Below are 26596 nucleotides of genomic sequence, written 5' to 3'. Positions count from 1 at the left end.
AAGACACAGCACTTAACTAGTGCTCGGTAGTCGGGTTACGAATTGACACTCTTAGCGAGTCATGTTCATATAAAGAGATGCAACACGTTGAATCCAGCCAAGTTGTTGCCGATTTCAGCTGAGTCAGATGTTACTGTTGAACAACATGATTGTTTCCTTAGGACTGAGGAAGAAACGAAAGGGAGGATAGACCTTAGGGATACTCCCCTTCCAGAGAGTGATGGTACTTTGTGGGTTGATGGTTCATGCTTTAAGCTTCCGAATGGTGATACAACTGCGGCATATGCTGTTACGACTTTGCATACGATTGTTGAAGCTGCACGTATCCCACATAATTCAGCACAAGCAGCGGAATTGATTGCATTAACGAGAGCGTGTGTGTTGGCGAAAGGGAAACGAGTGACTGTGTATACTGACAGCCAGTATGCATTTGGTGTGGCTCATAGTTTTGGACGTTTGTGGAGAGAGCGTTGGTTCCTGACTTCGCATGGGACGAAAATCCAGCATGGTCAGTTGGTGAATGAACTTCTTGAATCTCTTACTTTGCTGTTGCAAGTTGCGATTGTGAAATGCAGTGCGCATAAGAAAGTTACTGATGATGTTGGTCGTGGTAATGCGTTTGCAGATGAAGTTGCAAAAGAAACTGCGAGAAATATGATGAGCCGAATGTATGTTGCAGGTCCGGGGAGATGGGTTCCAGATGGAAGTATGTGTGAAGATACGATTGAGAGTGTGAAATCCATCCAAGCTGAGGCTACAGAGAAAGAGTTGAATGAATGGAGAGAAAGCAAGGGTAAATTGGATCAGAGTGGTTGTTGGATTGAGTTGTCAGAGCATCAGAGATGGTTGTTACCCGATGCGTATGTACTTCAAGTGGTTACGATGGTTCATGGATTGGCTCATATTAGTGCGAAAGGGATTTGTAAGTTGTTGGCTCCAGTATGGCAGAATGCTGGAATTCCTAAGTGTGCAGAGAATCTGGTTAGGAATTGTATGGTGTGTCTGATGTAGAACCCTGGTAAGGGAATTCCAACTCCAGCTGGTCATTTTGCTCCTCCAACGTATCCGTTCGAGGCTTTGCAGCTAGATTTCATCCACATGGAGAGGTGTAACAACCTAAAATATGTGTTAGTGGTTGTTTGCTCTTTTTCTAGATGGGTAGAAGCTTACCCTTTGAAGGACAATACTGCCTTGTCCACAGCGAAAGCCCTTATCAAAGAAAGTTTCCCTAGGTTTGGTTTGCCGAGAATGATCTGGAGTGGCAATGGGAGTGAATTTGTGGGTCAAGTGTTGAAGAGAGTGTGTGATTGATTAGGTATAAGGCAGAAGTTCCACGCTGCAAATCATCCCCAATCAGCTGGTTTAGTCAAGTGCTATAACGGCACCCTTAAGCTAAAATTAGCCAAAATTCAGGCGAGCTCTGGTTTACAATGGCCAGATACTTTGCCTCTTGCCCTTTTGTCCACTAGAATGAATGTACATTCGCGAATGGGTTTGAGTCCGTATGAGGTTGTCTTTGGCCGCCCGGTGAACATTTGGGGTGTGCCAAGGCCGACGAGATTTAGTGAGATAGAACACCCCATATTGCTTGATTACCTGTACGAATTGACGGCTAAATTGCGTGTTTTGCATCAACAGGTTCATGACACCCTGCCACAGCTTTCTGAAGATCCAGGGCACGCCATTGAACCTGGTGCATGGGTGCTTGTGAAGAATTTTCAACGGACCAAGAACGATCAGCCCCGTTGGACCGGTCCTTTCCTTGTTTTACTGGCCACCCATTCCGCAGTACGAGTGCACGGCAAAAAGAATTGGATCCATGGCGTACACTGCAAAAGGGCTCCTTTGCCTCTGCCGTACGACCGGTGGGTCCAGAAAGGACTTCCTGATTCTGAGACTGAGACCGTGCCTCGTTTTCTGCCTTTCAGCGATGCTTGTCTGACTGGAACAAACACTGAACAAGAAAGTGATGATCTTCTCCAAGAAGCTGTGCCTCTATTGAACCGTTTGAACACTATTGAACCTGAGTTATTGTTCAGTGAACAGACATTGCCTGGCAAAGAGCGTTATAATTTGCGACCGAGAGTCGCAGGACAAATAAAGAAGTAAAGTTCCTTTTATGATTTTTCTGTTTGCAGGTTAACTCTCCTCCGAGGAACTACTTTGATTTTTGTTTTTCGAACCGCCATCCGGGTTCAGCTGTAGGGTCGCGGTGTCAAGTCTTTGGAGTGAAAGCTGAAGACGTTAGGTCGAGGGTTCTGGTTGGCCTAAGGGAGTTGCCCTGGGCTGACAGAAGCATTAATTAGCAGAGAACACCCTATGCCCGCGAGCAGCAATTAGAGAGGATGGAGTTTTTCGAGATGGAGAGACCTGTTCAAAGAAGAAGCTTTAAGAGCAAAATTTGTAAATTGATGTCCCGGAAAAGATTTTTAATATTGTGTTTATTGATGTTGCTTAGCTTAATGATGTTTCTAATTGGATATGTGACATTCTCTTTTCAAATGACGTTTGCACCCACTATGCAACCTATACCTCCTCCTACTGTTTCTTCGCATTCTTTTCACCCTTTGCCCGAACATGAAGTTGTTAGAAGATTGGAATTCGTTAACAATTCCTTTGTTCAGCTTTTGCGCCAACACCAGCTAGTAATGAACACGACAAATTGTTGGGTTTGTGGCCTTATGCCCCATACGACCGATAAAGGTATTCCATACTTGGTTTTGCCTTTCAGCTACAATGGTTCTATTTGGGCATATAGAACGATGTTCATTTATGCCCATAGTGTCTATCCCCAACGTTCCGTGAAAGATAGTCCAAAGACTAGTGCTCTGGTTAAAGGTATAGTCGACATGATTAGAGGAATTAGTTCCTATGAGACTATTCCGAGAGATGAGACACAAGCATACATTGGTTGGAACGTTACTGGATATGGAGTTAGTCTGAGTGTTAACCAGCGAGCGAAAAGTTCTCCACCGATTTGGATAGTGCCCCATCAGGGTCATTATTGTCTGCAAGGTAATGGCAAGAATCCAAGAGCTCAGTTAGGGAAGAGTGTCTCAGACTTCCCCAGCGTTCCTAGCAGCTAAGGGTACCTACTTCATCCGTTATGACAAAGCTTATACATGGTTGCCCCCTGACTTCTCGGGCACATGTTTTGTGTTGTTCCTGTTGCCTCCCACTTTTACAGCTGTGGCAGATTACCATAAGACGAGAGTTGCTAGAGGTGTTTTCAGTAATGAAGATACTGCAGGGCAAGAGTTGGGAGATTTCTTTAAGGGGTTTTTGCCATTCTGGGGACCTATGGCTAACAGCAAGAACATTCGTCAGTTGATGAGAGTGGTTGAGTCCACCATAGTCGAAACTGCCGGTGCCCTTAGTAATTTGACTGCTGAGCTCCAGTCGGATCTACTTATGACACTTCAGAATAGATTTGCTCTTGATGTCATACTTGCAGATAGAGGTGGAGTGTGTAAACTGATTCGGTCGAGCTGCTGCGTTTTCATTCCAGACAACGCTCCGACAGTCTTCCAGGCCATTTCCATGCTACATAAGATCTCCGAGTCTGTACATATGGATGAGGGAGATTGGTCGGTAATGGGTTGGTTTTGGGGATTGATATCCCAGTGGGGATGGAAGATTCTGATGGTTGTTGGGATGGTCTTAGCTATCCTTTTCCTGTTCTGTCTTTGTGTACAGTGTGCTCCTGCTATATGTGGCCTCTGTGCTACTTCGTGTGCGAGGAGACCTGTCCAGAGAGAGTTGCTAAGTACTAGGATGATGCTACAGCAACATCTTGATGATCTGATGAATATAGACCTGGATTCAGACTGACATGGGTTTGGGTTTATTGTCAATGTAAGGACAAAAGGAGGGTCTGTGGTTCTGTGGTTCAAGGGTCTGTGGTTCCGTGATTCTGAACCCGTTCAATGAAGGTCGTCGGATATAGACGATTTTGGTGTCAGCGGACCGCAAATGACAAGTGCGGCATGTATGAGTGTTTTCGTCATAATCGATCAAAGAGAACACTGCGTACTTATAGATTTCGTTCAAACCTTTGGGTTCCATTTTGAGTACGGCAGACATTTTTGTGTGGTTGCCCTCACATAGGCCGATGACTACGGCCGAGCGAGTCTTTGGGACACGTACACCTTTAGCTGACTTTTGAGTGACCTGGCCGAACTGACTCCCTTGCCCGAGGCTGACCTCGTTGAGCCAGTTCCTTGTTAAGCAGCTGGTCAGATAAAGATCAAAGAGTAGGGCATTGCAGATTTTATGGTACATGCACACACCCTTCTATCTTGCTTGTCATCTGCTTCTGTTCTTTCCTTTATGGCTTAATCATTGATATGGGTTGAGGTCTTTACGATGGGTTCGTCGGCCTGTTCGAGCAAGAATGTTGGATTTTGCTTAGTCATTTCTGGTGGACTGGACAACGGAAAGTGAGATTGTCGTCATGCGATATGTCTGAGATGTCACTGTTCTATTGGTCAGTTTGTATGTAATTGATGCTAGCCAGGAATGTGATTTTTAGCATAAAAGACGATGCTCCGCTCAATGAATTTGTGCAGTCTCTAGCGAACCACCCGTGTTGTGCTTCGTAGACCTCTGTTCTTGGTTGCGGCCAATAAATTTGGTCTTTGACGTCACCAAGAAGTGTCCTGTGTCCCGTGTCTCTGTTTGATCAAGACAGGTGAACTCGAAGACATCGGGCGTTTCCCCTGGCGCCGCTGAGTTCTAAAACCCGGTTCTTCAACATAGTCAAGAAGCGGTTTTGTCCCATCCATATCTTGTCCCCAGTCTTCTCTAGCCATATAAAACCAACAAGAAGAAACAGAAAACGTTATCACCCAAAGAGAAGCTCAAAGGATAAAAACCTAGTACTTATTTTAACCTTGCAGCTAATGGCAAGAAAAAGGCCAGGGGTAAAATGCATTCCCATTTCCGGGATTCTAACTTTTTTAGGGTACACTTCAAGTTGGCATTATACCTCTCAACAACGTCTTCCATTTGAGGATGATAAGCTGCTGTATGAATTTGTCTAGCACCCGATTGCTGGCACACCTGTCTCATGAGTCGTGAAATGAAGGGATCCCTGGTCGGTCAAAATATCCTCTGAGAACCCAACCCTTTAACACCTTCGCTGCGATGGCTATTCCGCCGCAGCGCTAAGGGGGCGGGGCGGCTGCACGGCGCGCCCATGCTGGTGATGGAACCGCTCCGCCACCAGCCTCGGTTGAGCTGTGCTCATGACGGAGCGGTTCCTTCATTGCCCCGCCCGCTCAATGGAACGCCCAGCGCAGGCGCGGCGAGAGGGCCATGACGGAACCGCTCCGTCATCAGCACAGCGCTACCGTGGCTGATGATGGAGCGGTTCCGTCATCAGCATCGAAGGAGTTAAAAGATGTGTATCATGGCCTATGCTACATTAGTGGTGTTTGGTTGTCTTTGTGCCACCGCTTCAGGATTACGAGGCATAGCCCACGGTCCCCAAGCCCTAGCCACATCATACAAAGACAATGAAATATACATGTATAAATCAGTTTATAGGAAATGTTATATAAACAATGCAGATTACAAGGTGCAGGAATCACATTTCGCCGATACTGATAGGCAGGATATTTTAGTGCTTGGTCTGGAGAAGCAGAAATTCAGGATTTAAAAACCCACCACAGTGGTTGAGTTGACTTTATTAATAAAAATGTATTTCTACTCAAACAAACCTTTTTAGCAGCAGTAAGATAATGAAAAACATAATGTTCTAACCAATAACTTGGAGATTTCATGAGGCTTTTTCATTTCGGTTCATAGGTCACTGTGTTATGGTTCTTTGTGACAAAATCAGTAACCCACTGAGCTATCCATATAATACAGTTCCATAATCTGCACAGTACATTTTTAGGCACATTTCCAAACACAGCCTCCGTGCCCAATTCCCCTAAAGGCCAGTGGCAGGTGCGAGAAAACAAGGAAGGAAGAAAAGGAAGAAACAATGTTATAAAGAAGAAACTGACAAAGTAAGAAGTACAAAAAAAATAGCGAAAAGAAACAAAGAAAACAAGCAAAGCTAAGAGAATAAAAGGAATAAAGAATACAAGAAAGAAAGACCAAAGAAAGATACAAAAAAGACAGAAAAGGGAAAGAATGCATGAATTAAAGAATGGCAGATGGAAAAGAAGGACAACATAAAGAGGAGAGAAACATTAAAAGACATTTTGGAAAAATCAGGCGAAGGGGATAAGAAATCCGAGCCAATCCAGACCTAGGCTGGCTATAGGATTGGGCGGGCACGTAAAACTGAAAATTAGATGTCCTTATTTCACCCCGGGCGCACCGGGCTTGCTAAATTAAAACTTTAAAAAAAGCAGCTGAGAACACTCCCTCTACGACTGCCCATTTTTTAACCATTTTTTCCTCGCTTTCGACGTTTTTTTTTTCTTCTTCTCTTCCAGGCTCAGCTCGAAAGCACAGATACTTCCTGCTATGAACCGTGTTTCCAGAGCAGCAGAGCTAAAAAATAGAGAAAGACAGTGAAATGAAATGCTTCCTCCCCAGTCTGAACGATGCACAGGTAGGACAATATACCTGCTTAATCTGTTGATCTAGAAGAGATTTTAAACCGTGTTATTGGTAGATGACAAGTGCCTCTGTCATGTCTGACAATGCGCATGATCGTCGAAACCAGGTTGCATTGTGGGACTTGTAGTTTGACGTTTACCATTGCGCGTCTAAGCAATCAAAAGTCAGCACCGCGGGTGCTACTGGCTTAAAGCTCAGGGCTAAATAGCTAAGCTTGTGTCGGATGTGAGAGGGTCGTGTAGACGTCATTGTGTTTCTTTGCATTCTGGATTTTTGTTCCTGTGTTCAAAATCAGCAAACCTACTGGTAGCCGAATGCAGAGGGATGTAAAAACGTTATGCAACCGATGAGATGTTTACTGTCTAGAGACCGTTTGTGTGCCTTCTACCCACATTTGAATAACATAACTACATTTAGAGTTTGTGTTCTAACATATTATTAATGTCACTGTTGAGGTATAAGTAACAACAAAAGTAGTGGTGTGCGTTACTCTGACGCAATCACCGTTGCAGCACGGGCCGCAGCAATGCTGGCTTCTCTCACACAGAATAACCACAGCATGTGTAATAACGCAAGAGGCTTCCTTCACACACACAGAATGAATGGTGCAGTAAAGTCCATTGCTGTTCACACACAAGCCAGACCCAACACACGCAGCAGCACACGGATCGGTAATGTCTGATTTGCGAGCAGCAGCCCTGCAAGCTTCGCTCACATCCACAACAGGTGCAGCATGGATGGAAGCATTGGATGCTTCCTTCATTGAAAGAGACTCCGTCCAGTCCAAGAAGCAGCCCCGCAAGCTTCGCTCACATCCACAACAGGTGCAGCATGGATGGAAGCATTGGATGCTTTCTTCATTGAAAGAGACTCCGTCCAGTCCAAGAAGCAGCCCCGCAAGCTTCGCTCACATCCACAACAGGTGCAGCATGGATGGAAGCATTGGATGCTTTCTTCATTGGAAGAGACTCAATCCAGTCCAAGAAGCAGCAGCACAAGCTTCTCGCAGATCCACAACAGTCTCAGCATGGATGGAAGCATTGGAAGCTTTCTTCATTGAAAGAGACTCTGTCCAGTCCAAGAAGCACACTGCAAGCTTCGCTCACATCCACAACAGGTGCAGCATAGATGGAAGCATTGGAAGCTTTCTTCATTGAAAGAGACTCCGTCCAGTCCAAGAAGCAGCCCCGCAAGCTTCGCTCACATCCACAACAGGTGCAGCATAGATGGAAGCATTGGATGCTTTCTTCATTGGAAGAGACTCTGTCCAGTCCAAGAAGCAGCCCCACAAGCTTCTCTCAGATCCACAACAGGTGCAGCATAGATGGAAGCATTGGAAGCTTTCTTCATTGAAAGAGACTCCGTCCAGTCCAAGAAGCAGCCCCGCAAGCTTCTCTCACATCCACAACAGGTGCAGCATAGATGGAAGCATTGGATGCTTTCTTCATTGGAAGAGACTCTGTCCAGTCCAAGAAGCAGCCCCACAAGCTTCTCTCAGATCCACAACAGGTGCAGCATAGATGGAAGCATTGGATGCTTTCTTCATTGAAAGAGACTCCGTCCAGTCCAAGAAGCAGCCCCGCAAGCTTCGCTCACATCCACAACAGGTGCAGCATGGATGGAAGCATTGGAAGCTTTCTTCATTGAAAGAGACTCTGTCCAGTCCAAGAAGCACACTGCAAGCTTCGCTCACATCCACAACAGGTGCAGCATGGATGGAAGCATTGGAAGCTTTCTTCATTGAAAGAGACTCCGTCCAGTCCAAGAAGCAGCCCCGCAAGCTTCGCTCACATCCACAACAGGTGCAGCATGGATGGAAGCATTGGAAGCTTTCTTCATTGGAAGAGAATCAATCCAGTCCAAGAAGCAGCAGCACAAGCTTCTTGCAGATCCACAACAGTCTCAGCATGGATGGAAGCATTGGAAGCTTTCTTCATTGAAAGAGACTCTGTCCAGTCCAAGAAGCACACTGCAAGCTTCCCTCACATCCACAACAGGTGCGGCATGGATGGAAGCATTGGAAGCTTTCTTTATTGAAAGAGACTCTGTCCAGTCCAAGAAGCACACTGCAAGCTTCGCTCACATCCACAACAGGTGCAGCATGGATGGAAGCATTGGAAGCTTTCTTCATTGAAAGAGACTCCGTCCAGTCCAAGAAGCAGCCCCGCAAGCTTCGCTCACATCCACAACAGGTGCAGCATGGATGGAAGCATTGGAAGCTTTCTTCATTGGAAGAGACTCAATCCAGTCCAAGAAGCAGCAGCACAAGCTTCTCGCAGATCCACAAAAGTCTCAGCATGGATGGAAGCATTGGAAGCTTTCTTCATTGAAAGAGACTCCGTCCAGTCCAAGAAGCAGCCCCGCAAGCTTCTCTCACATCCACAACAGGTGCAGCATAGATGGAAGCATTGGATGCTTTCTTCATTGGAAGAGACTCTGTCCAGTCCAAGAAGCAGCCCCACAAGCTTCTCTCAGATCCACAACAGGTTCAGCATAGATGGAAGCATTGGAAACTTTGTTCATGGACAGATACCCTGTCCAGTCCAAGAAGCAGCCCTGCAAGCTTCTCTCACATCCACAAGAGGTGCAGAGTAGATGGAAGCATTGGAAGCTTTCTTAGTCCAAAGAGACTCAATCCGGTCCAAGAAGCAGCAGTGTGAGCTTCTCTCACATCCAAAACAGGTGCAGCATAGATGGAAACATTTGAAGCTTTGTTAATCCAAAGAGACTCTGATCAGTACGAGAAGCAGCCCCGCAAGCTTCTCTCACATCCACAACAGGTGCAGCATGGATGGAAGCATTGGAAGCTTTCTTCATTGAAAGAGACTCTGTCCAGTCCAAGAAGCACACTGCAAGCTTCGCTCACATCCACAACAGGTGCAGCATGGATGGAAGCATTGGAAGCTTTCTTCATTGAAAGAGACTCCGTCCAGTCCAAGAAGCAGCCCCGCAAGCTTCGCTCACATCCACAACAGGTGCAGCATGGATGGAAGCATTGGAAGCTTTCTTCATTGGAAGAGAATCAATCCAGTCCAAGAAGCAGCAGCACAAGCTTCTCGCAGATCCACAACAGTCTCAGCTTGGATGGAAGCATTGGAAGCTTTCTTCATTGAAAGAGACTCTGTCCAGTCCAAGAAGCACACTGCAAGCTTTTCTCACATCCACAACAGGTGCGGCATGGATGAAAGCATTGGAAGCTTTCTTTATTGAAAGAGACTCTGTCCAGTCCAAGAAGCACACTGCAAGCTTCGCTCACATCCACAACAGGTGCAGCATGGATGGAAGCATTGGAAGCTTTCTTCATTGAAAGAGACTCCGTCCAGTCCAAGAAGCAGCCCCGCAAGCTTCGCTCACATCCACAACAGGTGCAGCATGGATGGAAGCATTGGAAGCTTTCTTCATTGGAAGAGACTCAATCCAGTCCAAGAAGCAGCAGCACAAGCTTCTCGCAGATCCACAACAGTCTCAGCATGGATGGAAGCATTGGAAGCTTTCTTCATTGAAAGAGACTCCGTCCAGTCCAAGAAGCAGCCCCGCAAGCTTCTCTCACATCCACAACAGGTGCAGCATAGATGGAAGCATTGGATGCTTTCTTCATTGGAAGAGACTCTGTCCAGTCCAAGAAGCAGCCCCACAAGCTTCTCTCAGAGCCACAACAGGTTCAGCATAGATGGAAGCATTGGAAACTTTGTTCATGGACAGATACCCTGTCCAGTCCAAGAAGCAGCCCTGCAAGCTTCTCTCACATCCACAAGAGGTGCAGAGTAGATGGAAGCATTGGAAGCTTTCTTAGTCCAAAGAGACTCAATCCGGTCCAAGAAGCAGCAGTGTGAGCTTCTCTCACATCCAAAACAGGTGCAGCATAGATGGAAACATTTGAAGCTTTGTTAATCCAAAGAGACTCTGATCAGTACGAGAAGCACACTGCAAGCTTCTCTCACACCCACAACAGTTTCAGCATGGATGGAAGCATTGGAAGCTTTCTTAATCCAAATAGACTGTCCATGCCAAGAAACAGCAGTGCAAGCTTCTCTCACATCCACAACAGGTGCAGCATAGATGGAAGCATTGGAAGCTTTCTTCATCCGAAGAGACTCAATCCTGTCCAAGAAGCAGCAGTGTGAGCTTCTCTCACTTCCACAACAGGTGGAGCAAAGATGCAAACATTTGCAGCTTTCTTTATCCAGAGAGACTCTGATCAGTACGAGAAGCAGCAGCACAAGCTTCTCGCAGATCCACAACAGTCTCAGCATGGATGGAAGCATTGGAAGCTTTCTTCATTCAAAGAGACTCTGTCCAGTCCAAGAAGCAGCCCCGCAAGCTTCTCTCACATCCACAACAGGTGCAGCATAGATGGAAGCATTTGAAGCTTTCTTAGTCCAAAGAGACTCAATCCTGTCCAAGAAGCAGCAGTGTGAGCTTCTCTCACTTCCACAACAGGTGGAGCAAAGATGGAAACATTTGAAGCTTTCTTTATCCAGAGAGACTCTGATCAGTACGAGAAGCAGCCCCGCAAGCTTCTCTCACATCCACAACAGGTGCAGCATAGATGGAAGCATTGGAAGCTTTCTTCATTGAAAGAGACTGTCCATGCCAAGAAGCAGCAGTGCAAGCTTCTCTCACATCCACAACAGGTGCAGCATAGATGGAAGCATTTGAAGCTTTCTTAGTCCAAAGAGACTCAATCCTGTCCAAGAAGCAGCAGTGTGAGCTTCTCTCACTTCCACAACAGGTGGAGCAAAGATGGAAACATTTGAAGCTTTCTTTATCCAGAGAGACTCTGATCAGTACGAGAAGCAGCCCCGCAAGCTTCTCTCACATCCACAACAGTTTCAGCATGGATGGAAGCATTGGAAGCTTTCTTAATCTAAAGAGACTGTCCATGCCAAGAAGCAGCAGCGCAGGCTCCTCTCACATCCACAACAGGTGCAGCATAGATGGAAGCGTTGGAAGCTTCCTTAATCCAAAGAGAGAATGTCCAGTCCAACAGGCAGCTGTGCGGTTACAATGTCAAACAAGCACTGGCTAAGCCAAGAGGTCTCACCTTTGGAATCTATTGGTTCTGCCAATGGTGTTAGCCAAGCATCCATTATACTGTGCAGCCTGACTTTTAAAATGGGAAAAAAGACTATGAATCAACCATCAGCGTCATTATGCACCAAGCATGTGTGCACCCACATAATAATGTGAGCCCCTTTTTTCTTTTTCTTTCCAATTCGAGTTGGATCAGTAAAGAAAAAGAAAAAAATGTTGTGCAGTTGAATGGGAAGCAACACGAAGAGAAGGGTGGTCAAATCACAAAGGGCGGAGGAAGCAAGAGGACTGAAGTGGAGGTGAAGAAACAGGCGGGAGGGGGAAAAACAACACAATGGCATTGGTGGGAGTTAGCAACACAGTGGTATTGCTGGGGGTTAGCTAGCGACACTGGGGCATTGGTGGGGAGAATGAATATAGAGGGGAAGGTAGAGGTAGGAAAACAGACGGTCCTGGTGGGGGGGAACCAGCAGACAAAAAAGCAACACAGGGGATAAGCAATCAAGGTTATTAACCCCTTCAAAGCTCATGACGAGCTCAGCTCGTCATGAGGCACGGTTGAGCTGTGCTTATGACGAGCTGAGCTCGTCATGTATAATGGGAAAGCTCACAAAGAAGCACAGGAGGGGAAAACCCATAGCAGCCAAGGTGTTTTAAGGAGGATGGATGGAGACACACACACAGGCAGCAAAAGAGCAACATGAGTGAGTGTGGCAGAGGGGCGAAGTATACGGGGAAGACGGCTGGAAAACATACAAACTCTCGTCGAGTTCTTAAACAAAAAGAAACAAGCAGGACCTTAAAAGGAGGCAGTTGAAGTATACAAGTAATGTGTCACTTGAAGCGGAAAGAAGCCCATCCACGCTAACCAACAATAAAGCAAATGAGAGTGAAATTGAAGCCAACCAATGGTAAGCAATGAACCCAATGTAAGCTGATAATGTCTCAGAGGACCCCAGCACACGTTGTGTTGGTTATGTTTGGCATATTTGTAAAGTGCACTATCACCTGGCAGGGCATCCTCATGCCACGTCTGAAGTTTCTTGTGGAACTCAAACAGCAAGGAGGAGAGTACCATGTGTAGCGGTAGGTTGTTCCACGCATTAGGAGCGATGTAGGAGAAGGCCTGACTCGATTCTGGCTCTGCGTATCCAAGTGGTATGCACAAGTAGGAGTCGGCTGTCAAACTTACCGCAAATCTTACCTTAAGCCCGCAGCACGACATCGCAGGGACGATGTGGGCCAACTCCAGTCTCTGCCTTCTTACTTGTAAGTGTTATACTGGACAAGGAAGAAAAGCTGGGGCACAGGGGAGTAGGCCATGGGTGTTCGGAGGGGGATCCCTCCATATGCACCAATGTGAACCTTAAAAATAAAAGGCATACATCAGTCATCGAGAAAGCGTAAAATAATACCATGTGTTAGAACCTCACCCTGAGATACTACAGATGGGTACCTGATATCCACTGTGATATTCACTTGGTTTGAGGAACAATGTGACGAGGAATAACTGGCTCCAGAAAGAACCCAGGAATAGTGTATTCTATAACACAGACACACACAAGGTAAGTGCTGGACTCTCTTCATGACATACTTTCTATAGAGAGAGAAAGTCATATATAATAGCCTTATATTACCATTACTGTAGTTTTGTAGAAGTCTCTACTCAATCACTATTATTCACCACATAATTACTGGGGAGAATGTTACTTTCACACTCTCACAGACTTGGGTATGCCACATCAGGTCCAAAGTATGGGCCAAAACCCAGTTGCCGCTTCACTGGTTCCAAGCTCCTTTAAAGAGATGCACTTCATGTGTGTTGCATTAATGGTGGTGCAGGTGGTGGATTGCAAGTTATTAGTAAGGTTTAGCATGCACTGTGTATTATGGCAATGTTTATTGGCATGCACTTTTAATTAGAGGCAGGTCTGCATACGCTGTCATCAGGGGTAAATTCTCTACATGTGCGATTCATTTTGAGGTCAGTACTTGCATGTGCTGTAAACCGGTGTGCACATTGGTGCGCGTATTGTTTTGAACAGGCGCACCTCCACAAACAGAGTATGCACGAGAAACCGGCGTGTTCTCGTGCATACTCTGTTGGTCCGTACTCGGCCAGAGGTTATTTTGTGTAATTCCATGATATTGGAGTCCAGTGAATAATTAGAGATTTTCATTATTGAAGTCCGACTTGAACATGATTTGAATTCCGAAAGAAGCACAACTCCATTTATTGGTCAAACTCCTTAAGAAGTTAGTACAACTGTAGCTTAGCTATAACCCTAAAGAAGTCTGTGGCGAGAACCACAATAGACGAAACACGTGTTGGCAGCTAGACTGTTTCTTGGAAGATTACACATTGTGAATAAAAGAAGAAACAAAGAATTTCAGAAATTTTGTACATGATTGTATTTACTACTTGTGTTTTAGCTCAGGATATAGTGTGAATTTACAATATAAATAGCAGACTCCGCGTTCCACATCCAAAATGACCGATGTGACTTGACGATGTCTTGCGGAAACTCGGCAACTCGCAGAGTTCACCGCTAACATCTTAGTGGTTTGTTCCCCCCATGTGCCTCCCTACCAAGCACTCACCCAAAGACATACAACACAAACAGGGGACAAACAACTTAGAAATCCCAGATACCCAGTTATAAACAGCTCATAGGACAAAAACCTGCAGTGTATACATAGCCTCCACACCCTATCATCCTAAACCACTGTGCTAATCTGACCAGCGGGAACATGACAGTAACTATGCCACCAGCCGAGCAGATGTGTCTGGTTTGTGAAAGGATATGCTGCTAGCGAGGTAGGCTGGACCATTGTGTCATGCTGTGAAGATGTGAGTGAGGACTTTGAACTGTTCATGCTTGTGTATAGGAGCCATTGGAGCTCCTTGAAGTGTGGTGTGTACTGGATGGAAGCTTGAGAGTGATTCTTCCCGCCAAGTTCTGGATGGTTTGCGGTCACCTGCTTGTTTGTTTGATGATCTCTGCGTAGAGGGTGTTTCCATAATCCAACTTGTTGGTGACTATGACATAGGTGACCGCTTTGTGGGTGCTGCTCAGAAGCAATTTTGAATACTCACCTCAGCCACTTCAGGGTAAGGAAGCTGTAACGTTGTTGACTTGGGTGGTCATGTTGAGATTGCTGTTTATGACTATCCTGAGGTTCTTGGCATGTGTTTTGGGGGTAGGTGTGGGTCCTAGTTAATCAGGCCACCAGGAGGAGTCCTATGGTGATGTGTTGATCCTGAAGATTACAACTTCTATTTTTGTCAATGTTGAGTTTGAGAAAGTTGGTCTTCATCCAGTCTGCGACTTCTGTTGTGCAGACGATGAACTTGTTCTGGGTGTTGAGAGTCTTGCCCAAGAGAAAGAGTAGTAGTTGAGTATTTTCAGCGCAGGAAAGGACTTTGTTGTTTTTGGTTTGGAAGACACTAGCCAGAGAGAACATGTATACATTGAAGAGGGTCAGGCTGAGTCAGGATCCTTGCGGTACTCCACAGATGTGGTTGTGGATGACCGAGGAGAAAGGGGCAAGGCTGACTGCCTGTGTCCTGCCCGTCAGGAAGGAGCAGATTGATTGGAGGGCTGGGCCTTGGATTCCAATATTGTAGATGATAATAGGCTGGGAGACTGTGAGGATGAGGCCTGCCCTGTAGTCTCTGTCCAGGACCATGCAGATGTCGTCTATGGCAGCAATGAGGGCTATTTTTGTGCTGTGGTTGGGTCTTAAGCTGGATCACATGACTTTAAGAAGTTGTTCACTAAGAAGGTTGGTGGGGAATTATTGCTAAGTTTCTCTAAGACTTTGGCTAGGTACGGTAGTAAGGAGAGCGGTCTGTAGATGTGGAGCGATGATAGGTCTGCTTAGGGTTTCTTCAGCAGAGGGAGAACTGTGCCGTGTTTCCAGGTGTCCATAAAGGTAACCCTTGGCAGGAACTCCGCTCCAATGGAGGAGCTTGCTGGTTAGTGCATACTCCGCGTTCCATGGATAACACGAAGTTCATGCAAAACGTCCTACTCTGCATTGGAGTGGAGTTAGGCCCCGGACCCCCCCCCCACCCCCCCCCCCCTCCGCCACCCCCCTCAATATATATTTTAGAAAATAAAAGTGAAGGGTAATTAAATACACTTACCTTTATAGCGGCATCCCCGGGCTGCTCTCCTCCTCCTCGCCGTTTTCCTCCAGAATCCCCTATGTCAGACGTACATCATGGTGGGACTGCTCATGCTCGCGCAGTCCTACACAACATACGTCTGACATAGGGGATTGTGCAGGAACATGGGGAAGAGGAGGAGGGCAGCCGGAAGACACGCAATAAAGGTAAGTGTATTTTATTAACCTTAATTTTTATTTTATAAAACATTTATTGAGGGGGGGTGGATGCATGGAGCAGAGCTCCGCAGAGTTATTGCCCAACTCTGTGGAGATCCACATAGAGGAAATCTGCATGCTCCGCCTGGGGTTACATAAAGGTAGCTGATGAGAAGGAATGTTCAGGATGTGCCTCAGCGCTTTGCTGATGTGGTGAAGCCCTTTGGTGGGGCATGAGTCCAGTGGCGCCATGGAGCGGATGGACAGTATGGTGGCAACAGTTTCATCACCTATCATCTCAGGCTACGCTTTTAGTCCTGGTTGAATCCCTGGTCGCCACTGGGAATCACTGGGGGTCTGCTGAGTTTCGTTGAGGGTTAAAGTTACTGGATATGGAGTTGATCTTGGTTCAAAGGAATTCTGAGAACTTGTATAGATCCTGTGAGGGTGATGCTGTTGGAGTCGGAATCTGGTAAGGTGAAAACATTCATGATGGTGAAGATCTCTTTAAATTTGTATAAGCTGGTATCGATGTGGTCTATAAGTGCAGTGCGTTTGGAGTTCTGTATCTGTTGGTTGTAGTATCTCATGGCAGATTTGAAGGTATTTTTGTCTGCGATCTTGGCACGTTCTCCAACTGTGCTCCAGTTGTTTGCAATTGCACTTTGTCATCCTGAGTTTCTCCAGGTACCAACTGTCGAGGTCTGAAACTGGTGACTTTGCTGAGTCTGAAAGGGGGCATGGTGTCAGTGCAGGCAGTGATCCAGTTGTTGAAGTTATTGATGGATTCTGGTAGGCTGTTGATGTGTTCCCGGCAGTGAACAGTGAGAACAATAGTCCAGTCATACCCAAGATGTTGATTCAGTTTCAGAAGGCAGATCTGACGGTATTTGGTCTGTGATGGTGTGGAAGGGGAATGCTTAACTTGTTGAGGGCATTGTCCATCTGGGTGGTTGTGGTGTGGGCTTGTCGACTAAGGTGTGGCTGAAGAAGTTCAATATCAGTTCCAGAAGATGACCCATGGAGTGTGTGAATCCATTTACGCGTTGGGTGAGCCTGAGGGTTCCAGGGTGTTCTAGTCGTACCGTTGAGTTCTTGTCAGTGGAGTCTTTGAGGTGGAACTTGATGTCTCACAGGAGAATGAAGGCACTGGAGTAAAGAATGAGAGTGACTAAGTAGTCTGCAATGGTGTGGTGAAATTGGTGCGTGGTTCTGGTGGTCTGTAGATGAGGGCACAATGCAGGATGAGGGCAGTGATGATGTGTAGTTTGAATGACAGTGTTCCATGTTGCTGCTGGATGTGGTGTAGCTGCTGGCATCCTTGAAGATGATGGCGGTTCCTTCTCCTCTGGGCTTTTGTTGTCGGTCCTGCTAGGTGATTTTGTAGCCGGAAGGGATGGCTGTGGCAATGTTGGTGGCTGAGGCAGGTTTCAGTGAGGATCAGGAAATCTGGAGCGTGCTCATGCAGTGTGTCCCAAATCTTCGTGGCCTGCTTTGTGAGTGAGCAGGTGTAGAGGGGCATGAATGAGAGTGAGGAGTGTTGTGTGGGCCATGGCTAGTCTGAGGGTGTTTCCATAGTACAGCTTATTTGTGACAGCTGTGTGGGTGTTGCTCAGGAGCCAATTGGAGATTCTCCTCAGCCCCTTCAGGGTGAGGAAGCAAGAAGATCTTTGGTGGTCATGTTGAGATTGCTATTGACGGCTATCCCAAGAATCTTGGCATGTATGCAGGGGGGTGAGTTGTAGTTAATCCAGCCTCCAGGAGGAGTCCTATGGTTATGTGTTGTTCCCGAAGAACACAACTTTGGTCTTGTCAGTGATGTGTTTGAGACAGTAGACTTCATCCAGTTGGCGACTTCTGCTGTGCAGGCGATGAACTTGTTCCAGGTGTTGGGAGTCTTCTCTGAGAGGAAGAGGTAGAGTATGAGTTGAGCATCTTCAGCACAGGCAAGGACTTTGAAGTTGTGGGTATGGATGACACAAGCAAGAGAGATCATGTATGCATTTAAGAGGGTCAGGCTGAGTGATGATCCTTGTGATACTCCACAGATGGGGAAACCGCATATACAATGCTGTCTCCGCAACACAGAACCATTACACCGCGGTTGTTACAATGACCGTGTTGACACCACACATACAATTACATTGCAAGTCATTACTACGACTTGCTGTAGGGGACTCACTGGTGTCGGATTTAGAATCCAACACCTTCCCTGCTGTTGCACAAACTGGAGTAGGGATAGTAAATAATACTGTTCCTTAGTCCTGCGCGCTCCCTACAGCAAGTCGCAGTAATGACTTGCAACGTAATTGTATGCATGGTAACAACGTGGGGATTGTTACAACTGTGTTGTAATGGCATGCGATGTATTCACATGCATAGTGTCAGTATATATTCCCACAGATGAGGTTGCGGGTGACCGAGGAAGAGAGGGCCAGGCTGACTGCCTGTGTCCAGCCAATCAGGAAGAAGCAGATACATTGAATGGCAGGGCCATGGATTCCAATTTCATATAGATGGCAGATGAGACTGGGGTGGGAGACTGTTTTGAATGCTGCAGAGAAGTCCAGGAGGATAAGGGCTGCCCTGTCTCCTGAAGGAAGTGATCCAATTAGGGCCACCCGGGTCACTCGCGACCACCTCTCCTCCTTCCATACAAAGGAAGAGTCGGTCAGACAGTAGAGAATACAAACAAAGTGTATTTTATTCAGGTACACTTGAGCGGAGTCCAGTCTGACCAGCCTCCTAGGACTGCAGAAGGACTGACTTCAGCAAACATAGAGATACATTATGTACATTTCTGAACCAAGAAAGTCCCGCACATAATGGAATTCTATTAGCAGGTGCACCTAAAACAAAGAAGTACAGTAAGAGGAGTTTCGACTCTGAGGCCGGGCACACATTATCTCTATGCCAAGGTCGTTCAGTTTGTGCCTACCGCTAGACTAGGGGGAGAAATCCTCTCTCTATGGGAAAGGAATGCTTTAATAAGAACAGTGTATCTTTAGCAGAGCAAGGCATAACCTTGGAGAAATTGAACTTTCCACAGCCTGCTTCTCAAGAAGGGAATACGCAGCTGATGATGTGATTCAAAATGGCGGCTAAACTTAAAATGGTGCATTGAATGCTAACTTAACATAAGAACAACACACAAACATGATAGCTAAACATGTTCCTTTCATCACTCACCTGTCCAGGATCATACCGATGTCATCTGTAGCAGCAACGAGGGCTAATTTTGTGCTGTGGTTGGATCTGAAGCCGGACAATGTGACATTGAGAAGTTAGTGTTAGTGACTGCCGTTGTGTGATCAGAGAGTGGTGGGTGGTGAAGCAGGCATGAGAACTTGCAGGAAGCACAGGAGAGCGCTTCCTCAGCGTTCTATATTGAAGTGCAGCAACAGAGCAGCAAGTTGTGGTCGAATTGAGAGGGAGGAGGGACCTGGACCGGTAAGTGTGAGTGGGGGTAAAACCAGGGTTGCTGCCACTGGGCGTGGACAGGTTGTGAAAGATGGCTGTAGATGGACTTGCCTTTGGAGAGGTTTTAGTATTTAAGCTGCACATCTGCAAGGCGGCTGCCATTAAGTAGCTTCTGATGGGGGAGTCGAGCAGAGCTGGGAAGCGATACAGGATGCAGGAGAGCATGGGAGAAGGGAAACAGGCGATCTGCGCATGGGAGAGATGGAGAAGGCCTCAAGAAGGGGGGACGAATTGAGAATAGGACCCAAAAGTGGTGAGAAAACAGCATCCAAACTACAGAGGCAAAGAGAGAAAAACACAGAGTAGAAGCGGCAGAAAAAAGAAAAAGGCACAAATATCTTTACCACCTCCGTGAGATGCCTCTCTACTTGCTTCCAATATTTCTGAATAAGCGGGTATTCCCACAGTGTATGGAGCAGTGTACCTCTCGGGCCGCATCTCCCAAGCAGAGGTCAGAGTCGCATCTCCCCAATCTATGTAGACATTCCCTCGTGAAACACACTCTATGGAAGAGTTTCAATTGGACCAGGCAGAACCGGGCCCTTATCGCCACCTCTCATGGGTAGAAACAGGCCTCACCGCAGTCATTGTTCGCCAATATTTCCAGGTCTTGACTAAACTATGAGCCAGCAGAGTGGTATACGATTATGAAATGGCATGTGTGTGTGTAGGAGGAAAAAAGTACCATATATTCCAGCAGGCAGGGCTTCCTGCAGCAGGTTTTCCAGCAGGGAACCGTAGCCTTTAAAAATGTGTCGCATCTGTAAGTATGTGAGGTATTGACTACCTGGCCTCTCATATTCTACTTGTAATTCCAGAAAGGTAATCAACCTGCCCTTCCTCCAGACATCTCCCACTAAAGAGATACCCGCACATTCCACGGCTTGTGACCTGCAATATTTCTGAGCCCCCATACAAACCAAATTCATAGCTGCAAGGTGTCCCTTTGTTATGTTTGATACCTTCAGCTAATGCTGGCTTTTTACCCAACTGCTGTTTACTGCTAAGGTTGTTTGAACCATAGTCACAATGTTAAAAGCAAACTTTCATGTCTCAGAAAATAACACAATGTCTTTTAGAAGGTCAGGACTGCCTTAAAGTGGGACATTAGCCATGGGGACACTTGACAGGTGCGAGCGTCCACACAACAACAGCACCACCTTAATAGAGTCTGGCAAAGACTACAGAAAAGCAATGGTGATCATGCTTAAAGTAATACACTTCACATGCCTTTGAATGCATAGCTACAAGCTGATCTGGTGTAATTCAAACTTTTAAAGGTTTCACAAGGTACCATGCTGTTGGCAAGGTTCACCCCCTACAATGTCATTATATTTAGTAACTAGCAGCCTGTCCCGACGTTGTACGGGTATGAATTGCTGCCGGCCAGTAGTATATTGTTTTAAAGGATTTCGTTTTGATAGCATTTCTTATCTGTGACAGGCCTGTGAAACGCTCCGATTCACAGTGCACTGCTGATGCACTTAAGAGTGCGCGTTTAGTAGTGTGTGAACTAAGCATGGGCGAATTTTGGGAATTCGCAGATTTTAATTTTTTTGCGTGTTTGCGGGTTTTTGCGTGTTCGCGGGGTTTTTTGTGTGTTCGCGGGGCTTTTTGCGTCTTCGCGAGCCGCTTGCATAGCGAAGTTACCCATGCAGTCGTTTATGGGAGAGGGAGAGAGAGATAGATAGAAAAATAGAAAGAGAGAGAAAGAGAGGGAAAGAGAGAGGGAGAGAGAGAACGAGAGAAAGAAAGAGAGGCCGGATCTCTGAAGGACCAAATTCCTGAGTTGCCCCTACAGAACATACAGCTTTTTATTTTTAGCAAAATGCATATGAAAATTGTGCTGTAAAAGTCTTTTAGTTTAACCCCTCCTGACAACTCAAAATGGGTGTATTTGCCATCCTCTCCCTTCTTCCTGTTTTTTATATCTGTAAGTGCTTCCTGATGAGGTTTAATTCCTTGGACAGGTGCCTCATTGCCTACTTGTAACTATTCTCTGACCTGCTTCAAGGGTCAGAGCAGGGTCAGAGAATAGTTGCAAGTAGGCAACAGAGGCGCCAGGAAGCAATTAGCAGCAGGTGTCCAAGTTGAAGTTAATTTGTTTGTAACCCTTTTGTAAAAGGTTACAAAGAAATTAGGTTCAACTTTTGCACCTGCTGCTGTAACCCTTGCTTGGCTGAAAATTCGTCCCCGCTGATTAGCGGATTTTACCGCGATTTCGCGAGATTCGCGGATTGCGAAATCGCGGAAAATCCGCAAATTCGCCCGCGAAACGGATTTTACGCCCACCCTTAGAGTGAACTCGAGTTTCCCAACTTTATATTTCCTTGCAATATTATATAGCGCAAACTCGACAACATGGCATGAGCACAATTTACATTACAGAAGAACACATTAATTTGTGGTAGGCACGAGGAGACAAAGCGATTTGCCTGGAATCACAGGAAGTTGAGCTGATGCCAAGATTCGAACGTAGCTCCCCAGCTCTAAAGTTCGCAATTCTAGAACTTGTGGCGGGAGGTGTGTCTAAAAGTGTATGTCGGTGCTGGCCATCAATGAGAGACCTGTGCATTTTTCAAATGCGTGGTGAAAAAATATGAGTATGTTGCTGGAGATGTGGGCCGCCATGCCACTAATGTACTTACATGGGGTGGGTAAACACCCATTATTCCGCAACTTTCTTTACGCATACCATCACTCCGCATACTTTCATTACGAAAGTACCATGACTGCAATGCCATTATAACGCATGGCATTACATTTTATATGCTTTTAGCACTCATACATTTACAACGAAATTCGTTTTGAATACCTGAAAGGAAAAAGCATGTTTTTATTAATGTTTGGATAAGGTATGTATGGGTTTAGGGGTATATGTTTTGGGGTACTGAGGTATATGTTTTGGGGTGTTTGGGTATTTTAAGGGTTCAGATATAGTTTTGGGTTATGGGGTACATGGGTAGTTTTAGGGTTTAGGGATAGGTATGGGTTTTGGGGTACAGGGGTATTTTTAGGGTTCAGGGCTAGGTTAGGGTTTTGGGGTATAGGGGTATTTTTAGACTTATGGGGTAGGTTTGGGTTTTGGGGTACAGGGGCATTTTAAGGGTTCAGGGCTAGGTTTGGGTTTTGGGGTACAGGGGTATTTTTAGGGTTCAGGGCTAGGTTTGCGTTTTGGGGTACAGGGGTATTTTAGGGTTCAGGGGTAGTGTAGTTCCGTGAGTTTGTGGGTCTGGTTCGGTGGTTCCGAACCCGTTCAATAAAGGTCGTCGGAAATAGACGATTTTGATGTCAGCAGACCGCAAATGACGAGTGTAGTGTGTACGAGTGTTTTCACATTAATCGATCAATGAAAACACTATGTGTTCAAGGATTTCGTTTGAACCTTCGGTTCCATTTTGTGTACGGCAGCCATTTTGTGTGGTTGCCCTCACATAGGCCGATGACTGCGGCCAAACGAGTCTTTGGGACACGTACACCTTAGTTGACTTTTGAATGACCTGGCCGAACTGACTCCTTGCTCGAGGCTGACCTCGCTGAGCCAGTTCTTTGTTAAGCAGCCGGTCAGATAAAGATCAAAGGGTAGGACATGCCGAAGTTTATGGTACACTGCTCCCACCATTCTATCTCACTTCCAATCTGTTTCTGTTCCTTCCTTTACGACATAATCACTGATTTGGGTTGAGGGTTTTATGATGGGTTTGTCCGGCCTGAGCGAACAAGAACATTGGAATTTGCTTGGTCATCTCTGGTGGGCTGGACAACGGAAAGTGGGATTGTCGTCATACGCTACTTTTGAATTGTCACATTGTCATTGGTCAGTTTGCATGAACCCAATGCTAATTTAGAATGTTGCCTGAGGCTTGATTTTTGGGATAAAAGACCATGCTCCGCTCATTGAATTTGTGAACCCGTGTGTGCTTCATAGATCTCTGTTCCTGGTTGCAGCCAATAAACGTTGGTCTTTGACGTCATCAAGAAGTATCCTGTGTCTCTGTTTGCCAAGACAGGGGAACTCGAAGGCATCGGGCGTTTTCCCTGACGCCGCTGGGTTCTAAAACCCGGTCCTTCAGTAGGTTTGGGTTTTGGGGTACATGGTTATTTTTAGGGTTCAGGGCTAGGTTTGGGTTTTGGGGTACAGGGGTATTTTTAGGGTTCAGGGGTAGGTTTGGGTTTTGGAGTACAGGGGTATTTGAAGGGTTCAGGGCTAGGTTTGGGTTTTGGGGTACAGGGGTATTTTACGGTTCAGGGGTAGGTTGGGGTTTTGGGGTGCAGTGGTATTTTTAGGGTGCAGCGCTAGGTTTGGGTTTTGGGGTACCGGGGTATTTTTAGGGTTCAGTGGTAGGTTTGGGTTTTGAGGTACAGGGGTATTTATAGGGTTCAAGACTGGGTTTGGGTTTTGGGGTACATGGTATTTGTAGGGTTTAGGGATAGGTTTGGATTTTGGGGTACAGGGTATATTTATAGGGTTACGATGGGTTAGTGTTTAAGGGTGTTGGGGTATTTTAAGGAGTAAGGGTGGGTTATGATTATGGGGTGCAGGGGTATTTAAAGGGAGCAGGGTGGGATTAGCACATGATATGAGACATGGCATGAAGGGCAGAACGTACTACACGCCCCCAGCGTTTGTCACGCCCCCAGCACACGCCCACAGCACAACACCGACACGCCCACAAGGGACTACTTTGCTGGCACGGTTCTTTTACCTTTTAAATGTATATGGTGGGCGTCTGCATAGCCTATGTCCTTCTGCTACAACTGCCCTTTCCAACGCTGTATTGGGTGTTGTGATTGATGCTGTGGTTCCTGAGATTACCCGCCTCAAAGGTTTGGGCTCTCTCTTTATTATATTAGTATGGATGAGGAGGTGAATGACCCCCAATTGTGTCCAGGAATGTGTTTATTAAAACATTTGGATATAGTGCTCTTACTTTTTGAATCCATTAATAGTCCTGTAAACCAAAGTCCTGACTGAGTGAGTATGAGAAGTCGTGAGATGTTAAAGAGGGTAATGAGATGAGTAAGGAGATTGCAGAACAAAATCTTTCTATGGTTAAAACAGTCTAGCATATGTCCATTGGACACTAAAACACTACACACCTTACATTACTTCTCCTTTGAAGTAAATCAGTGCTTAATTTGTGCAGGTGGTTTTCAGTGCTCAGCACCAGCACTTACTTGTCAGTAGTGTCTCTAGTGACAGTCCACCACATGGTGGTGTTGTCTTTTTTTAATTTTGAAATGAGCAAAACAACCTTGTTTATTAAGTCAATACACACTGGAAATTAAAAATAGTAGCCTCTTAGGACATTATTATAGCTGTGTGTGGTCTGACATACCAAATAATCAATGAGGAAGGATCACTTGTCCTGCATGAACCAGGGTATGCAAGAGAAAGGTAAAGTGTCTCCGATAAGAAAACCCTCATGCACGTGTTGGTAAGTGTGGGTAGCGGTATATCTTGATTCTCCGTTCTTCATACACGTGTGTGCATAATCATAGGGTTAGTTTTTTGGTATGCAGCCTCCACCAGGAGGATCTTACCCATGGTAAAAACAGTAGTGACCCAGTTATGTGGACAGTGTTCAATTAAAAATACCCGTACAACCAGATATTGAACTTTATTAATTCTGGGTTCGGGTAGCCCCTCTAGGGGAATGCTCCAAAAATAGTGCATTCTATTGAAAAGGTTAGGATTTCAGAACGCGTGGGCATTTAGTGAATAATAAAAATGGCCAACATGTTTCAGCCCCATTTGCCGGAATTCGGAATTATGGGCTTTCTTCAGGACCAATCGTGGTGAGTGAGAGTGGCGCAAGTCTACAGTACTATAGCAAACAAGTGTGAGAAAAGGGAAATTATCAACCTGTTTCTTCTTAATTGTCTCAATGTACCTGAAGTGTAGAGAACTTACACCTCCTTCGGGTATTACAATGGCTTCGAGGGGGCTAACGCTCCGCTCCTCGCGCCTCGCATTACGCTGAAGCTGCCTCTTGTTACCCGGGAAAAAAAAAATGAGGTCTGACGTAGTCTGAATTGTTGCAGTTGTAGGAATGCTATGATTACTTGTTATATGGATACTGCCATCGGCAGCTCTGGCAGGGTCTGGGTGATGCATGCTACAGTGGCCTTTCGAGAAGAGCCCTGGCACTTCATTTTTTACAAATGAAGCACTGAAGTAATTTTGTGACCTAAGAGTACGGCTTGTGGAAAATGAAGATTTTTAAGTGGGTCCCTGTAGTTTCCCATAAGAAACTCAGGGAAGTCCTGATGTGCTGGAAGAATTCCATGCTGACCTGATGGGTTGGGAAGGACACTGCAGACCCCTGTGATTGTTCTGGTGTTCATTAACCATTTAATCAAGAGTATCAATCATGGCGTTCGTCACCCTGAAGATTCATCTAGCATGGAAACGTTCTAGAACTTTCTTTGACCCCACCCCCATCAGAGGAGGTGTGTACATCTTATTCGGATAACTGTCTGTGGCACAGCACTTCCATCTGTTCAGAACATATCTGTAGCTGAATGAACAATCTTAATGTCCTGTTGCATTGTGGTGGAAAATTATGAGAAACTTTTTCTGTGTGCTTTACTTTTGATCAAGTTCTCTTTACATTCATTATTTTATCAAGCTTGTATTTTAACAAAGTCATGCTCTTTGAATCAACGTTGTGTGGCCTTTAAGTTGCTTGTTTCATAACTGTTCTGTTATTTGGTTTTGCTCCTACATATAACAGCTTATGACGTTTGTCTAAGAATTTTCTCACCGCTCTGTACTATGCTGAAATTGCTTTATATAGAGCTTGTTATCCATAATGAGGCGTTGAAATGCTAACAATTGTGAGCTAAAAAATCCTAAAACATGAAAGCATGAAGAGCTGCTCTCTTACACAAAATATGTAGAGCATTGCATATGGTTGCATGATACACCCCAGATAGCCTTACTGGGGCATCCCTCAAAGTCACAAAGAAAGTACACTAAAGGCAGGAGGAGTCGGAGGGACTCAGGGAGGTCTTTTCTCAGAGTTGTAGGTCATTTGCCCATTACTGGGCAGCATTTTTGACCCTAGGGCTAAGGTAATAATGCATCCCAGTTAGATACCCAAGTTGCTTCTTTCCTACACTTGGCCCAGCCATAGCTGGTGCACGGATGTGGAAGAGGCTAGGCTTCTCAGAT

Source organism: Lissotriton vulgaris, chromosome 7, assembly GCF_964263255.1.
Source record: "Lissotriton vulgaris chromosome 7, aLisVul1.2, whole genome shotgun sequence".
Classification (NCBI taxonomy): domain Eukaryota; kingdom Metazoa; phylum Chordata; class Amphibia; order Caudata; family Salamandridae; genus Lissotriton; species Lissotriton vulgaris.
This window is presented reverse-complemented; position numbering follows the sequence as displayed.